General features: G+C 41.6%; 1 pseudogene; it reads right to left on the reverse strand.

The window, feature by feature from the left end:
- Positions 1-7,066: 7,066 nt before the first annotated feature.
- On the reverse strand, positions 7,067-8,229 carry LOC139009971 (galactokinase pseudogene; annotated as a pseudogene).
- Positions 8,230-12,903: the final 4,674 nt, after the last annotated feature.

A 12,903-nucleotide genomic window follows, 5' to 3' on the forward strand; every position in this document is an offset into this window, starting at 1 on the left:
AATACAATTCAAGGAACAATGACATACATAGTATTTGGTTAAAAGAATATTTCCAGAGCCTGGCTGGTGTTGCTCAGTGACTGAGCATCAACCCATGAACCAAGAGGTCACTGGTTCAATTGCCCAGTCAGGGATATGCCTGGGTTGCACCATCCCCAGTAGGGGGCATGCAGGTGGCAGTCCATGGATGATGTTTCTCTCTCATGGATATTTCTAGCTCTCTATCTCCCTTCCTCTCTCTCTAAAAATCAATTTTAAAAAGAATATTTCCCTCTATTTTGTCCAAACTTTTCCTGCAGGAATTTGTACCTGCAGAGGAAAGCTTGATTGAGCAGAACTATAATGAGCTGCTGGTCACTTTCCTCCTCCATGAATGGAGATAAATCATGTTGAATCTTTTTTTTTTTTTTTTTTAGGAGTCACCTGCATGGCTCTTTCTAGTGGTATAAATGGGCAGTAAGCTAATAATCATTACCTTGAGGATAAAAATGTTACAAAGCCTTCACTGATTAGTCTGACAAAGGTGACTCCTTTCAATAACCTTTGATGAGTGAACTTTGCCTGTGGAGAAAAGATTGGCAAATTTATAGCATTGAGTATCCTGTAAGAACTGATTGAGAGCCCAGCTTTGTTTGGTGGAGTCTCTGATGAACTGAGATAGTCCCAACCAGCAGTAAAGACACCAACAATCCCCAAGGAGAACTTCTCAGGAAGGGTAAGAACTATTTGAACCAGAGAACTGGTTTCATAATCTAAGAAGTTACTCAAAAAGACTTATTCAGGTGTATTAACTTCAAATCTACCGAAGCTTCAAACTTTTCCATGTCTGTGGGCCGGGGGAAGAATTTCTCTTGGTTCCATTTATTTAATGATAAGACAGAGTTAAGTTCTCTAAATTTACAGATAGTCAGTGTTAGCTCGGCATGTGCACAGGGCCTGAAGCCTAGCTATCAGCTTCTGAATGTATATCAAAAACTCATGTCCCAGAATGAAGTCCAGATCAAGTTCATATATGCCCATGAACTTTTCATTCATACTTCTTGATTATTGCTCTCAGAGCCCATCTATATATCACAGCAGGCTTTTAGGCATTGCTTTCTATTTTCAATGGCTATGTATGAAAATTATCATATTTTATCTAGTGATCATATATGATTGATTCAAAAGAGATGCTTTCATGTTAGCTCATTATACCAGACTTTTACTGGTCCATTTCTTTGTTTGCAACTCCCAGCAATCTTTGGTCCATGTGGAATCAAATACTACACTTATTTGATTCACTGCTACTTAGCACTGAGTTGAGGAACTCAATCTATATTTCTCAAATGGCGAGAGACAGTAGAACATGGTGGTTAAATTTTTATGGGAAACCGTGTTGCCTGAGTTCAAATCCTGCTCTGTCACTTACTAACACTAGCTGTGTACACTTAGGCATGACTCTTAGCATCTCTGTGCTTTCTTCAGTTTTCTCATGGGTAAACTGAATAATAATGGTATACCTGTCTCTTAAAGTTGTTGTAGGGATTAATATATTTATATATATATATGTACACATGGGGGGCAAAAATAGGTTTACAATTGTGAGTTTCTGAAAGTTTATTCTTGTATTATTACTTATTAATTACCATATTATTTCCCATACAAACAACTGTAAGCCTACTTTTGTGCACACACACACACATACTTTTCTATTATATGTACATACACACACACACACACACACACACACACACAAAGCACCTTGACCAATAGTTTGCATGTAATAAGTATTATAGGAGTACTAGAGGCCTGGTGTACAAAATTCATGGATGGGTAGGGTTCATAGACCTGGCCAGAGATCAGGGCCAATCAGGTTCCACACCTCCCCACCTCCTCGCCCCCCGCCTCTTCCTTCCTTCGCTCCCTCAGCACCCCGCCACCGCTGCCACTGATTGTCCACCATGTTCCATTTCGCTCCCTGGTGGTCAGCGCACATCATAACGAGTGATTGAATTCCTGGTCTCTTGGTCAAACTCCGGAGGGGACAATTTGCATATTAGCCTTTTATTATATAGGATTAGCTCTTATGATTTGCATTCTCATTATTAATAGTAAATTTAAATTAGGGTTAGGCAAGCTTTTTAGTTAAATACATAAAGCAGTTATCTCCTCTGCCTATGTAGAGAGCTGGCCTGGGATCAAGTCTTCTTGAAGAATGTTGCTGAAAAAATAGCTCAGAACTAAGACCTGGTATTAATAAATCAAGTGATAAATTACAGTGCGCTCAGCAACTTACTGCAGGCTCAGAGCTATGTTTTTTCATCCCAGCAATCAAGAGGCCCCTGGGTGAGGTGCATGGAGACTGTTACCAACAAAGGACAGAAAAGAATGTTCTAGTGTCTTAGAAACACCCCAGAAAAAATTTAAAAGAAATCCATATTTCCTACCAAGAATTGCATTCTCTTTTAATAAGGATTCTATATGTATAAGAATCAATAATTTCAAAATCTCTCTCATGAACATGTTAATAGAATCATCTCTCAAGATTAAGAGACAACAACATACAACTAGAAACCCTATTTGGAAAAGGTGTTACAGTCCTAAGAACTGGCAAGGATTTAAGTTCAATAAATTCAGTAATGTCACACTTCCAGCTTAAAAAATATTCATTCCTTTGTAATATAGGAAGTTCGCAGCAGGAGGGATCTTACTGCTGAATCTTGCTGATATAGATGAACTAATGTTAGAATCATATCTCATAATAGAAAGAAAAGACCAAGCAGGCTATGATTTGTATCAATAGCAGTGATACTATTTCTACTCCCAACACCAACTCTATTGAAAGTTTGCATTGCAAACACATGTTTTCGCTCTGGTTGTTTTCAAAACTACTTCAGCTGCTATATGTATCAAATTATCATCTTTCCTAGGTTATGACAGTGCACCCAAAACTAAACTAAACTCTCTGGTGAACCAAAGGCATAGAAGAACATCAAGGTCTCTATTTCTTCTTTCAACAGGCAAGGCAATCACATAGAAACAATAAAAATTTCCACAAAACTAATTTAGTTTATGTCTTTCTCACTTTCAGAGAGCAAATGGCAAGATAGATTTACATATACTTATCATCTCTGAAGTTTTACTTAAAAAATAGCTTTTGGGGTGACAAAATCAGTCAAGGCATTAAGTTAAATATATATTGTAAAGAAATATCATTGAGCAAATATTATAAAATAATAGTCAAAGGTTATGTTTTACTGTTAGAATTACACAACTTGAGAAACATAAAATTTCTATAAGTAAATGTAAATATCTTGGCTTACAAATTACATTTACATTTGAATAGATGGTAGGATAAAGTTTTCATATTTCACTGAAATGGAATGGGTTGGCAAATATTTTAAGGAATGCTTTATAAACACATGTACATAGTTGTATACATTTAGTGACTGGTTCTTGAATGCTTCTGCTCAGACCTGCTACTGCTGAACGTAAAAGTACTTCATCACTGTGCCTCCGTCCACCAGGTGCTCTGCAAAGGCGCACCCACTGGTGTGCAGGCAGCTTCTGAGGCCTAGCTCTGCAGTGGGTGGGCTTTGTAGCAGCTCTAAGCTTTCACACCGGTTAACGGAGTGTCTTAGCCACTCAGGGGCTTTTCTTTAATTCTGAACAAGTGAACAAACAAAACAAAGAAAAATCCCAGTGTTTTTTTCTCCTATGTTACACTATAAATTATGCCCTCTTCACCCTAGCCCTAACAAGGAAAGGTACCCTGGCATTACTGACTATTTCATGATGTGTGGAGCCTAGAATGGCAAACACATGAAAGAGTAGACGTCTATGTTATGTTCAGGAAAGGGCAAGATGTTGGTGTACTGGGTGATTAGAGTGAGGGTGTTCTTAGGAAAGGTGGCAAGAAATGGCTCAGGCAGCAAAGACAAGTAAGATTAAATTGTAAAGAATGCTGTTGCTAGGCTAAAGAGTTTGGACTTTATAGTATGTATATTTGAAGGATTTTAAGCAGAGGAGTAACTTGATCAGATTTGTATTTGATGCATTTGTAAAGATCACTCTATTGGCAGGGCAATCTGTGGAGATAAATATATACCTGTAGCAGACTTTTTGCAAAAATCCAGGTGCAGGTTGATAAAGGTCTATACTAAAGCAGTGGCCATGGAAAAATGGGGAAGCAAATGAATCAAGAAATATTAGGGAGGTAGAAGTCATGAGATTTGGTCATTGATTGCTACACTGGAAGAAAATGTGCTATAGAGTCAGACAGACATGGTTGGAAATACTGGTCTCACCACTTACTACCTGTGACTACTTGGACCTGTTGTGCTGGGGGAGGAAATGAAACATGAGAAACTTACTGAATGTGTTGCAGGGAGGGACTGTGGCCTGGAAAAAGTTACCGATTGTGTCAAGGGCAGGGACCATGGGAGAGAAAAATTGCTAATTATCTCGCTAGAAAAGCAATGTGTTATGATTGAACCCAGCCAGGTATGACCCTGCTTGTAAATTTTATCTAAACTTTTTACCCTGACAGTACCAGGAACGGCTAATGAACCGCTTTGTAGTTAGTTTTTTCTTTTTTTCTAACACTGTGTAGTTGGCAATAAAAGATCTTGCTGCACACTTGGTTGGGGCCACGTGCTCCGAATCTCCCAGAGGGGGAGATAGGTGCTGTGGTCAGCTGGCCAGCTTAATAAAAGGCTTTTAAATTTAAATTCTGAGTTGGTGGTCTATCTCGTTGAGCCAACCCATAACACTGTCATTTCAAATCTGTGGCTCAGTTTCCTTATCTGTAAAATAGAGAAAATAACAATACATACCTCATAAGGTTGTTATGAAGACAAAATAAAATAATGCATATGAAGCCAGGTAGAAAGTTAAAAGTCCACACATTTAGCTCCACAGAGGGTGGGTAAAAACTTAAGAATGACTCTGAAATTCCTAGCTGAGTATTCTATCAGGGATGTCAACGAGGAAATTAACAAACTGGGCTTGATGAGAACCCATGATTCAATGGGATAAAGAAAATATAGCTCTTAGTGTGACACAGATAGAAACATTGTACAGAGCATAGTTTTTTATGGCCTTTGGTATCAATGAACTGTAGTAAAATGTCTGGTTGCTGATCTCACTCCAGGCAACCTGTCCTGCTTCCTTTGATTTATTGGTCTCCGCAGAATTCTAGGAGACAGCATTTGACTCTGCAGCTTTACAGGCAATCCCTTATCTCAATACTGTCTGATCATTTCAGCCTCAGGTCATGCCCTTGTGGGAGCACCTCAGCTGCTCCACAGCAGGAAGCATTTGGCTCTCCATTAAATGCTGCAAGTGAAGCCCTGGTAACCATGGTAACAATCCTCAGAAGACAGCTCCATCACCAACCTGACCTTTTGACCATCCATTGTGAAAACCACAATTCCTTCCTGTTTGAATGTTTTAAATTATAGGCTCATGTGGTCTGCTTTCAGTCAAGGAAAATACCACATGTCCATGCTGACAGCTGCCTAATATCAATCAAAGCAAGATGCAATGATAAAATGCTGTTCTAACATAATGTGGGGCAAAATGCAATCAGTCCTTTATCTCTAAAGGGCAGCCAATGTATTTCAATGCTTGCTATTATTCTCAGGTCTGCAGTGCCTTCTTAATATTTTAAAAGATTTTCTGCATGAAGAAAATATATTCAGCATTTCTCTGAGAGGAATATTGTAAGTAAAGAAAACTTTACTTACCCCTGGCCGGGTGGCTCAGTTGGTTGGAGTGTCGTCTTGTAGCCAAAAGGTTGCGGGTTCAATAACCTGTGGGGACGCCTACTGGAGGCAGCTCAACATTGTTTCCCTCTCACACTGATGTTTCTGTCTCTCTCTCTTTCTCCCTCTCCTTGTCTCCCTCTCTCAAAAAATATCAATAAAGATTGATAGATCCTCCCTTCCCCACAACTGGTGGACGGAGTATGACGTAACCTGCAGCCAGAAAATACCTGAGTGACTAACCATGTACCTTATATGGACTATACATTGAACCACCAATCAACACCTGCCAAATACCCTAGCCCTAGTTCCTATATGGACCATACATTAAGCCACCAATCAGCGCGCGCCGAGTACACTAAGCCCCCACCTCTTCCCATTCCGCCCCTCAAAAGGTGTGCCCACCTCTGCAGGAGTTGCTGTCCTCCCATTGCGAGACAGCCCGGCAGGTCTCTTTCCCCTAATAAAGCCTGTAATACTGGTTTTCGGCTCCCGACTGGTCTCTCAGAGATATCCTTGGATGAGGATTTTTAAAAGAACTTAAGAGTGCTATAATTAAAATGAAACCTAATGAATCTTCTAGTTCTCTAATTTTATTTTTTAAAATATATATTTTATTAATTTTGGAGAGGAAGGGAGAGGGAGAGATAGAAACATCAATGATGATAGAGAATCATTGATTGGCTGCCTCCTACATGCCCCTCACTGGAGATCAAGCCCACAACCCATGCATGTGCCCTGACCAGGGATCAAACTGTGACCTCCTGGTTCATAAGTCCATGCTCAACCACTGGCTGGGCTATTTTTTAATTGAATTTATTGAGGTGACATTAGTTCGCAAAACCATACAGGTTTCAAGTATACAACTCAATAAAACATCATCTGCACACTGCATCAGGCGTTCATCGCCCCAGGCAAAGTTTCTTTCCATCTCCATGCACCTCCTTTGCCCACCTCCAGCCCCTAACCTCCTTTCCCTCTCGATATCACCACACTGTTTTGTGTCTATGTTTTACCTACAGAGATGGACAAAAGTAGGCTTACAGCAGTTTGTATGGAAAAGACATTCAAGTTATTATTATGACAATAACTTTATAAACTTTGTGTTTCATGTACTCACAACTCTAAACTACTTTTGCCCACCCCGGTATATGTTTTTTTGGCTAATCCCTTCACCTTCTTTCATGTGTCTAATTTTTTTTTTTTTTTTTCTGAGGCACAAGTTTATTGAGCGCCCAGGTGCGGAGGGCAGGCACCAGCCGCACGGAGCTTCCTGCTTGCTGCCCGGCAGCCCCTGCCCGCGTGGGCCACCCCAGGGGAGCTCACAACGGCAGCACCTGGGCACCGTCAGCGGCCTGGGAGAGGTAGAAGGTGGCGGTACCGCTATACTGCTCCTGGATGTGCTGCATGGCTTGGGGAGCAGCGGAAGCCTGGAGCAAAGTCACCGTGCAGCCACCAAAGCCGCCGCCCGTCATGCGCTGCCATAAACCCCGGGCGCAGACAGCGCGGCCTGCGCCAGCTGGTCCAGCTCCGGGCAGCTCACCTCGTAGTCATCCCTGAGGGAGTGGTGACTCTCCACCATGAGGCGGCCTAAGGCTCTGTAGTCGCCCCGTCTGAGGGCAGCGCTGCCTGGGCCGTGCGCCTGATCTCCCCCACGACGTGCGGCGCCCGCCGGAAGCCCTCCTTGCTCACCAGCTCTCTGCCCGCCTCCAGCTCCTCCATCTGCACCTCCCGGAGGCTCTCCTTGCCCAACGCCCGGGCCACTCCCTCACACTGGCGGCGCCGCAGCGGGTACTGGCTGGAGCCCAGGGAGTGGCGGGCGTTGGAGCTGGTGATGAGCACAGCCAGCTTGGGGTCTGACAGTGGCACCAGGCGTGTCTCCAGGGACCTGCAGTCGATCCCTCTGCGCCAGCAGAGCGATGAGTTGGTCCGTAATGCCGCAGGGCACCTCTGCGAAGCTGTGTTCGGCCCGCTGGCACACCTGGGCCCGGGCAGCTATTGTCCCCGAGTCTGGGCAGAGCTGCTGCAGGAAGGTGTACGTGGCCACTTCCAGGGCGGCCGAGCTGGACAGCCCACCCCCCAGAGGCACTGAGCTGACCACCACCGCACTAAAGCCAGGGAGGGGGGCGGCTGGGTAGTGCTGAATCACTCCCTTGCCATAGTTGGCCCATCGGGGGGTCCCAGGCTCCAGGGACCCCTGGGCTGTGGGCGAGAGAAACTGCAGCTGCCTGGGCTCGTCAGCGCCCTCAGAGGTGGTGAGGAGGGAGACGAGGCCATCTGCCCGGGGGCTGCCCACCCTCATGGTCACCAGCTCCAGAGCCATGGGCAGCACCAGGCCCTGGTTGTAGTCCGTGTGCTCCCCGATGAGGTTGATGCGGCCTGGCGCCAACACTGCCAGCTCGGGCTTGGCCCCGAACTCCGCCCGGAAGGCCGCCCGGGCCTGGGCCAGCAGCTCCGCGACCTGGGGTGGGCTCTACGCAGCCATGGCGCTCGCCCTCCATCTCCACGGTGCAGCCGGATCAGAGCGGGATCTCATGTGTCTAATTTTAAATAGAAGGAAACTAAAGCACAAAAGGAAAACTAAATGACTTACCCAAAATAGCAAGCATTTGAGGGGCCATGCTGAGACTTTAAATCTCTCTCTTGACCTCTTGGGCCTTTCTAAACTGCATTTCGCTCCTTGCTGGATACCAGAACAATATAAAACTAATTGTGCTGCCATTTTACAACTAGGTTTTTTGGGGTTTTTTTATGTTTTAGAGATCAACAACAACAAAATAGCCCCACTGTCGTGGGAAGAACAGTCTTTAAAGTCAGAGAGACTTTAAAGCTCGAATTCAGCTTTGGCCACTATCTCTGAGCCCTTTTATAATTGTTTTAGTTTTCAGTTTCCTCATGAAGCAGGAATTTTTAGGGGTGAAAAAGACAGGTTTTAGTAAATTTTAGAAATTTTGGAAATTAAGGGGACCATGGAGGAAGCACAGGGCTGCAGAGCAACAGAAGGTACATTTCCATAGAATGAGGGACCTGGGAACAGCAAAAGGTCTATATTTACAAAATAAAGAGAAGGAAGCCCTTCATCCAGAAAGAGAAGAAGAAAGCCCAAAGGGAATAGGAAAACAATAAGGAAGGAGGGGGCAGAACCTCACATGTCTCTCTTGGGACACGTGAGGTTGACCTTGGAGCTCAGAAGTTACTATAGTAACCAGTCTAAGGGAATAGTGACCAATCAGAGGGGATATTAAGGCACAAGGATCTGTAGCCTTTATAAGCCATAGAAGAAAGGAACTCTGTGGAACCCTTTCCATCTCCCTACACGGGAGTCCGTTCTGGGGGACTCTTTGCCCCTCCCCACGTGGGAGCCTGTACTTGTTCTTCAATAAACCTCCACCTTTGCTATACCACCTTCTGTCCTTGGATTCATTCTTCTACTCCAGCAGACAAAGAATCCGGGTTCCAGTCCAGGGAAACACTGTGTGTTCCAATCCAAAATTTCTCTATCACTCATTTATGGAAGCTACTTGCTGACAGGGCCAATGTGAGAATTGATTAAAGCCATCTATATAAAATGTCTGATATTCATCTGTTACCAATGGATGGGCCTTGAGTATACAATGCTATGTAAAATAAGCCAGAAAGAGAAAGACAAATGTCGCATGATTTCACTCATAGTGAAGCATAGTAATGATCCCTCCTTTGGAAAAACTGCTGTTTGAAATTCTCTGCTATTTTTAGATAGTCCCTTGCTCTGTAAGTCAACTATGTTATTTTTAGACGGTCTCTTATTCTGTAAAAATAACTTTGTTTTTTCAGCTTAAATAATAGAAAAGATAAACTTAACTGTCTGACCTTGCAAGCTAGCCATCTAAAGGGGTTGATACGCTAATACTAATAATAATTCCCATATTCTCATGCCAAGTGTTTGTTCATTATGTATCCAAGGTTACAGGTGTCTGTACAGATATGATATGTATCAAGGTTACAAATTGTCTATATAGATATGACAGGTGTTTGTTAGATATGATATATACTCAAGGTTACAAGCTGTCTACAAAAATGACTTACACAGCCCTAGCTGGTTTGGCTCAGTGGATAGAGCGTCGGCCTGTGGACTGAAGGGTCTCAGGTTTGATTCTGGCCAAAGGCACATGCCCAGGTTGCAGGCTCGATCCCCAGTAGGGGGTGTGCAGGAGGCAGCCAGTCAATGATTCTCTCTTATCATTGATGTTTGTATCTCTCTCTCCCTCTTCCTTCATCTCTGAAATCAATAAAGAAATATATTTTTAAAAATTAAAAAAACAACCTTATACAAAGACCTAGAAGAATATAAAAAGGAAATACTCCTTCCTGCATTTGTTCAGAATTTGACAGAAATATTCTTCTCTGAACCCGCTTGCAATAAAGGACTCCTAATTAATTGACTTGTTAAGGCATCTTGTATCTAGCTTGCTGATTGACAATAGCTTGAATGTAAAAAAGTGAATAAATAAAAAGAACAAAACAAAAAAAAAACTCATAGATACAGAGAACATCTTTAGTGGTTAGCTGAGGCCAAGGGGATGGAGGATAAACAAAAGGGGTGAAAGGGGTCAATCCTATGGTGATGGTAGGTAACTAGACTTTCAGGGTGATCACTCTGTAGTATATACAGATGTGGAATGATAATATTGTACACCTGAAACCTAAATGATAAAAGTAATATAAAAATAAAATATCTAGCATTAAGGCAAATGCACAATAAATGTTCATTTCTCTCATCATAGAAATAAGTGAATAGCATATTTCTAAAGTTAATTGGGTAAATGGAGACATGAGGATGGATTCACTTCATTTCTTCCCTTCAGAGAATAAAGAGGTGATGTTGTATTCTCAGAAGTTGTGTCATACATACATAGGGTACATAAAGAAGCTAACTGATAAATAAAACAGGCTTTTGAATTCATTGAGTGGGTAGCTTACATCTTTTGAGCATGAGATAATCAAAGTTCAATGAGAATTTTTTTTTAATATATTTTATTTATTTTTTACAGAGAGGAAGGAAGAGAGATAGAGAGTGAGAAACATCGATCAGCTGCCTCCTGCACATCTCCCACTGGGGATGTGCCCGCAACCCAGGTACATGCCCTTGACCGGAATCGAACCTGGGACCTTTCAGTCCGCAGGCCGACACTCTATCCACCGAGCCAAACCAGTTTTGGCTCAATGAGAATTTTGACATCAAGGAAGTTGACGCAGCAATGGCATTGAATGGGCAAGTCATATGGCTCAAGGAAAAATTACTGAGGTGAATGGAAATAGAACCAACTGTTTCAAAAAAATTCAATAAGAGAGTGCTTATAAAGAACACACTTCTCATAGGCAAAGAACATTTATGATTTATGAAAGGGCGAGGGCTAGGTTGCCCCAGGGTAGGGGCTACGTCCTACTCTGCTAGCCACACCCAGGCGGCAGAGCACAGTTCTTTCTCCTCCCCTTACTTCAACCCCCCCTATATAACCGGTCTTCAGGCGGGGTTCACAGCTCAGCCACTTGGTTTGCCTTGGTGTCGGTGAGCCTGGTGGATGGGGAGCCCAAGCTAGCTTGAAATACAGATTCTTATGCTTTTGCATCGAATTGGCTCCCTGATGTGGTTTCTTGGGAATCTTGAAATCTGGGCACAACAATTTAAACTTGCAGGAAAGGAAAAAAGACAAAATTGATGAGGCCAAAAGTCAAGATTAAGATACATCCTGATGCCAGAGTCAAGATGAAATCCCAATTAATAAGCAACAGGACAGATCCAGTTATATTTAGAAGAAACCCTACTCAGGATGTATTTAAAACCAATATCTCTTCACAAATAAAAATATAATAAAAAACATTAGAGGCACCTGTTATCCCTCACTGACTATCTCCAAATTCAGGGCACCAATCAAGTACAAGGAACCATCACTATCCCTTTTCCTCCCCCACACTCACTCCAAAGTCTTACCATTTTTATCAGAAATATATTCTACAAAATGAGACAAAGAAGAGTGAGTTAACAATGTATTCTTTCATATATTTTCACATAAAAATTGAATAAAAATAGATTCAATTTTAAATGAATTTAACTGACATAAAGGTGTATAGCAGAAATTTACAAATAATAATAAAATATGCAATGCTATTTATTGTATATTTCATATTGACAAATTATCACAGACAATAAATTTTGTTGAATTTTGCTGAATTTTCCAATTCACAAACTATGATTGTAACTGACAAATGGGTGTTGCTCTGTCATAAATTCTGGTTTGTGTGTGTTAACAAATGAGAAAAAAATGAGACAATTAAGATATATGTCAGAATTCATTAGCTGATGATATGAGCAACTTTTTTTGCTGAATCAGATAATAATTTTGAAATACGAGAGGAATATTTCTTCAGATTAAAGTCTTAGTGACAATGTATATGCAGATAATAAAACATTTCTGTCTTATTAACATTATCTCTTTCATTTTCGTAAGTTGAGATATCAACAAAACAATAAATGGTAATGGTTGCTGATTTCCTTGGTGCAAATACTCCCACCATGAGTGATTTCCAGGCACTTACACATGTCTTTGAATGCAGAGTAGAAAAGAGATGCATGGTAGCACACCATTATATAGTATTTCAACCATGCAGATGCAATATTCAAAAGTAATCGCAAGAGCAAAGACATAGGAAAATGTGTATAATAATTAGGAGGTAATGGCATGTGAGTTTTTATTACCCATTTGTTACTATATGTTATATAATTGTAAGCTTATATAAAAATTTTAGCATTAGTTTTATTTAAAAACTGGCTCATAAAATTCCTGAAAAATTTAATACTGGGCATTTGCAAACCAGGAAAAGCTGACTCTGCGACAGCTCTGAATGTGCAAAACACTTGCCATGTTGATGTGACCACTGTTTATATGAATAAAAATTCTTGTAGGAGAGACACATATTATAGGAATTATATTACTCATGATTTAATTGCACTGCGTTCATCCATTCAGTCAACAAATATTTATTAAACTCACTGCATATAAGACACTGTGAGCAGTACTAGGAAGTAAAAATATAAGGTGCAATGAGGAACATGGCAGCGTTCCTAAAGAAACAGCATTTTCTTTGAGAGATGAGCAGGGAGCCACACTGGACAACATGT

Source organism: Myotis yumanensis, unplaced genomic scaffold (assembly GCF_028538775.1).
Source record: "Myotis yumanensis isolate MYYU_CA2020_CCGP unplaced genomic scaffold, mMyoYum1.0.hap1 SCAF_5, whole genome shotgun sequence".
Taxonomy (NCBI): Eukaryota; Metazoa; Chordata; class Mammalia; order Chiroptera; family Vespertilionidae; genus Myotis; species Myotis yumanensis.